This window comes from Chaetura pelagica, unplaced genomic scaffold (assembly GCF_000747805.2).
Source record: "Chaetura pelagica isolate M959 unplaced genomic scaffold, ChaPel_1.0 scaffold377, whole genome shotgun sequence".
Lineage (NCBI taxonomy): Eukaryota > Metazoa > Chordata > Aves > Apodiformes > Apodidae > Chaetura > Chaetura pelagica.
Genome location: NW_009953908.1, coordinates 10,481 through 16,471, shown reverse-complemented (window position 1 = coordinate 16,471; position 5,991 = coordinate 10,481).

Below are 5,991 nucleotides of genomic sequence, written 5' to 3'. Positions count from 1 at the left end.
GGGGGAGCTGGGGCTGTGCAGCCCGAGGAGGGGCAGAGTCCGGGGGGAGCGTGTGGCCGCCTGGCAGTGCCTGGCAGGGGCTGTGAGGGGGCTGGAAAGGGCTGCTCACGGGGGCCTGTAATGTTAGGAGAAGGGGAAGTGGGTTTTAAGCTGGAGAAGGGCGAGTTTAGGTTGGACGTTAGGGAAAAGCTGTTTAATGTGAGCGTGGTGGGTCGCTGGACCGAGAGGGATGGTGGGGGCTGCATCCCTGGAGACATTCAAGGTCAGGCTTGATGGGGCTCTGAGCAATCCTGCTCAGGGTGTTCCTGAGATGTCCCTGCTTATTGTAGGGGGCTTGGACCGGGTGGCCTTTACAGGTGCCTTCCAACCCAAGACATTCTGTGATTCTGTGATTTCTACAGATGGCTAAATAAACAGTTATAGTAGAACTGTATGTAGGTGTGTAGCTGTACTTTGATGTATATACGCACGGGAAATAGGAGGGCAGCAGGTGTGGCTCACTCGTCCTGGGGCAAAGCAGGGCTCCTCAGCTGATCACCTGAAATCCTGGGGAACAAAAGGCCGGTCTGGAGGTTATTGTCCCTTTTGTAGTTAGCTCGGAATCTTAGAATGGAGGCACAGAAGAAAGAAGGAAGCTTCTGCAAGTTGCATTGCTCACAGGATAGAGAGCAAAGGGTTAAACGATGCAAAGTAGATCCAGCAGAGCTCCCTCTGAGCTGATGCTGAAGAATCTCCTGAGACTGTAGCTGAGCACTCTTAGGGAGCCCCATGCCTCTGCTGGAGTTAAGAGAGAGAGAAATCTCCCTCCCTTCAGCAGGTTGGCATCAGCTGATGGGAACCAGAGGCATGTGCGGGCTTGTCCGGGGCAGCGCAGGCGGGGCTGGTGGAGCAGCGCTCCTGCTTGGGGCTCAGCAGCCCTGCTTGGGGCTCAGCGCTCCTGCCTGGGGGCTCAGCGCCCCTGCTTGGGGCTCAGCAGCCCTGCTTGGGGCTCAGCGCTCCTGCCTGGGGGCTCAGCGCCCCTGCTTGGGGCTCAGCAGCCCTGCTTGGGGCTCAGCGCTCCTGCCTGGGGGCTCAGCGCCCCTGCTTGGGGCTCAGCAGCCCTGCTTGGGGCTCAGCGCTCCTGCCTGGGGGCTCAGCGCCCCTGCTTGGGGCTCAGCACCTCTGGCTGGGGGCTCAGGGCCCCTGCCTGGGGCTCAGCACCCCTGCCTGGGGCTCAGCGCCCCTCAGCCTAATACTTTAAAATAGCTGTTGTGAGTGCACTGTTGCCTCTCACAGATAGACACGGTAATTCTCTTGTAGCAGCAACATACCTCGGAGGAGGGATGTTTTTGTGCAAGTTCTGAGAGTGCACCAGAAAGGTGAGAATTAGGGATGATATTGCCCTCAACGCAGGCTGGTGTGGCTTTCTAAGAGCCTTGTAATAGTTAACTCAGTGAAGGCTTCCTTTGTTGATTTATGTTTCAGCCTTCCAAAACTGCATGTAAATGATTTGTATTGTCTAACTGCTGGCTCATAAAAGGAAATGATGTAAGATGTGATCTTTTAAATGCCGATTTGAAAATTAAAACTTGGATAAATGTTTTCCCATGCTGAAGATACTCTATTTTTGTCTTAATGGACTTTCTGTCCTACAAGGTGACTGTGTGGTGGGGTAGGAAGAGAAGAGTGGTTGGTATTCTCTACTAACTCAGCTGAATTTCACCCTCCAATCCTTTCTGTCTCTCACTGCTAAAGGGACAACGTTGTGAATTCAAATTATTTAGTTAAAACACAAATACAATTCCAGCCTTATCGCCATAAAGACAAACTGTTCTGAGGATCAGTGAGGTCACTGGTTTTCAGGAACTGGTCCAGACCAGCTTTCTTAAGTATGAACTGCCCTTCTTCCCTTCCTCCTCTGATTGTTCATGGATCATGTTCCAAAGGGAGTGTTTGCCATTGGAGAAATAGGGAAGGACCAGGCAGTGTCTGGAATACTTGCTTTTCCCTGGGTCCTGCAGCTAGATGTAGTCCTTAGTGTTTTTTGCCCTGCACCCCTTCCCCCTCCAACCCCCCCCATCTTCCCCCAAATTGGCTGAACTTTTGACCAGTTCTGCATCACCCAAATCCTTCTTAATTAAATATACAAAAGCTAGGCAGGTGGCCAGTGGGGATTACTGATATTTATTTTTATTAAAAAAAAAAAAGATAGAAAAGAAAGCAACCTGCCAATTGTGGGTAACCACATGTCCCTCTCATTCTTCCTCCCCCAGTCCATCTGTCTGTTTGTCAAAACGTCTTTTTTGTGTGTCTTGTCCTCAATCAAATTGCAGACTCCTGGATCAGGGACTCCTTATTATTCCTGCAGTAATCAGAAGAGGTCCTGTCATTCTGGGACCTGGGTGTGTGCAGAGTTTCAAGGTGGTGAATATAATGAAATACATACCAGAGCCTTACACTGATTACTTGGAAATTTTTTCAGCTTTCTGTAGGAAGATTTTTCAACTGATGTGGATAACATTTCAGTTGAAATAGTCTTGTACTCTGTCCTTGCTTTTTGTGTGTATGTGCTCTCTCCCTGTTGGCAATGGTAGGGGGTATGTCCCCAGACTTGCAGAGACAGGTTTTCTCCATGGAGGTCTCTGCACCTTGCTTCAGGTGTGGGGAAAGATGAGCTTTTATTCATAAGGCCCAGGATAGGGTTTTTGTTAGTTTGGAGATATTTAAGAAAGAGAGTAAGACAACCAGAAACATAAACTTTCCCTTTCTTTATTTTTGCTTTCTCCTTATAATGGAGATTTTGGTGACGTATTATCAAGTTCCAGGCACCAGAGCCTTGGCAGTAGTGTGCAGAGATGCTTTGCTGTTGTGAGTGCACTGTTGCCTCTCACAGATAGACACGGTAATTCTCTTGTAGCAGCAACATACCTCGGAGGAGGGATGTTTTTGTGCAAGTTCTGAGAGTGCACCAGAAAGGTGAGAATTAGGGATGATATTGCCCTCAACGCAGGCTGGTGTGGCTTTCTAAGAGCCTTGTAATAGTTAACTCAGTGAAGGCTTCCTTTGTTGATTTATGTTTCAGCCTTCCAAAACTGCATGTAAATGATTTGTATTGTCTAACTGCTGGCTCATAAAAGGAAATGATGTAAGATGTGATCTTTTAAATGCCGATTTGAAAATTAAAACTTGGATAAATGTTTTCCCATGCTGAAGATACTCTATTTTTGTCTTAATGGACTTTCTGTCCTACAAGGTGACTGTGTGGTGGGGTAGGAAGAGAAGAGTGGTTGGTATTCTCTACTAACTCAGCTGAATTTCACCCTCCAATCCTTTCTGTCTCTCACTGCTAAAGGGACAACGTTGTGAATTCAAATTATTTAGTTAAAACACAAATACAATTCCAGCCTTATCGCCATAAAGACAAACTGTTCTGAGGATCAGTGAGGTCACTGGTTTTCAGGAACTGGTCCAGACCAGCTTTCTTAAGTATGAACTGCCCTTCTTCCCTTCCTCCTCTGATTGTTCATGGATCATGTTCCAAAGGGAGTGTTTGCCATTGGAGAAATAGGGAAGGACCAGGCAGTGTCTGGAATACTTGCTTTTCCCTGGGTCCTGCAGCTAGATGTAGTCCTTAGTGTTTTTTGCCCTGCACCCCTTCCCCCTCCAACCCCCCCCATCTTCCCCCAAATTGGCTGAACTTTTGACCAGTTCTGCATCACCCAAATCCTTCTTAATTAAATATACAAAAGCTAGGCAGGTGGCCAGTGGGGATTACTGATATTTATTTTTATTAAAAAAAAAAAAGATAGAAAAGAAAGCAACCTGCCAATTGTGGGTAACCACATGTCCCTCTCATTCTTCCTCCCCCAGTCCATCTGTCTGTTTGTCAAAACGTCTTTTTTGTGTGTCTTGTCCTCAATCAAATTGCAGATTCCTGGATCAGGGACTCCTTATTATTCCTGCAGTAATCAGAAGAGGTCCTGTCATTCTGGGACCTGGGTGTGTGCAGAGTTTCAAGGTGGTGAATATAATGAAATACATACCAGAGCCTTACACTGATTACTTGGAAATTTTTTCAGCTTTCTGTAGGAAGATTTTTCAACTGATGTGGATAACATTTCAGTTGAAATAGTCTTGTACTCTGTCCTTGCTTTTTGTGTGTATGTGCTCTCTCCCTGTTGGCAATGGTAGGGGGTATGTCCCCAGACTTGCAGAGACAGGTTTTCTCCATGGAGGTCTCTGCACCTTGCTTCAGGTGTGGGGAAAGATGAGCTTTTATTCATAAGGCCCAGGATAGGGTTTTTGTTAGTTTGGAGATATTTAAGAAAGAGAGGAAGACAACCAGAAACATAAACTTTCCCTTTCTTTATTTTTGCTTTCTCCTTATAATGGAGATTTTGGTGACGTATTATCAAGTTCCAGGCACCAGAGCCTTGGCAGTAGTGTGCAGAGATGCTTTTTTTTGCCTCTGTGAAGGTGGCAGGTCTGCACCTCCCACCCTAGGGGATAATGTAGAGGGATGTCCCCAGAGGGAATCCAGCATTACAAGGTGTTCACCCTTTGCATTTCCCTGCCTTCAGCTTATACATTTTTTAGTATAAATTTTTGGACTAGAATGCTAGCTGACTTTTCTCATGTGGTCGAGCGTGTATTTGTGCATACACATTATGTCCTAGTCATATTCAATTTTCAATTGGTACTTTCTGTTGCAAGCGTGATTTCAGCTGGGGAGGCTGTGTACCTAACTTCTTGTGATCTGTTTTCCTTGGAGTAAAAGTGGTATTTTTGTTTTTCCCTTTTTACCTTTCTGACTGTACACTCTGGCTCTGCCAGAAGTGTTTCTCCCTGCCTCTGGGTGACGTTGATATTTAAGCTCAATAGCATTGCCTTGCACAATGCGAGCTTGACTTCAGTCAAAAGTTACAGTAAGATCCTTATCGGTGGCGTTATTTTAGGTCCCAATCCAACTCCCACTGGAGCTGGTGGAAAGAATTCAGCTTGCTTGAACGAGAGGTGGATTTGGGAGGGGATTGCATAGCTTTGTACAAGAGTCGTCTTATCAAATATCTTAAGTTTGTAGCGTTATAGGTCCCTGATTGTTTCTCAGGTCAGAACAGCCTAAAAAAAGTTACTGTTGACTAAAAACAGGCAACTGTGGGAAGGGAGAGGGGAAAAAAACAACCCTACAACTGTGCATACTCTTTGGGAACCTTGAGGTAGCTTTGATTGTTGGAGACTTGAAGATTTTGACATTGCTTCTCGGTATTCCTTCCAAAGTGTATTTTCTGCCTTGGGTGTGGTATGAAATGCTTGCACAAAGGAACAAAATATGACAGCAATTACAAGCTGCAGAGCATTGTCAAATGGTCAAAATGCTACTGTTAAGTTCATGATGCCTCCACCTAACCCTCATTCCTGATCCCCTGTCCTGAGCAAGACTTGACATATCTTTCTGGGTGTCCACAGGGCTCAGCAGTCTGTGGTATCTATCTAGTGTTAGAAAATGGACAAAGCAGCTTTCTGAAAGAGAAGTGAGTACAGACTGGAGACATGACAGTTGAGGAGGCAGAGCAGTCCCTTGCTCTGCCAGCCTTTGCTGTCTGGCAGCAGAGTGAAACCTGCTGTTCTGAACGTAAGAATAACTATGGTTTGACCTCAGTGGTGTTGGTTTTAGTTTGCTTCTGTTTGGGGAATCTGTAAAAGCACCATTGAAGAAGCATGGAATCTCAGAGACTGAGGAATGGTGGTGCTCACCCTTACAGAGGACTGGCATTTCCAAAGCACATAGGGATGAGATGGATGGATGTATGGATGGAGTGTGCTTCTTTTCACTTTATTTAGAAATTGATGCAACTAACTCTTATCTCGAGTGCCCTGTGCAACTCACTGTAGCAGGCATAAAGGGTGTTGACATCTCCCTGAGGTTTTCCCATGCCATCCTCTTACTTGATCTTGCATCATACTGACAAGTGAAAGACCAAATCTATGGGAATATGTGGAGTTGGGAGGAGA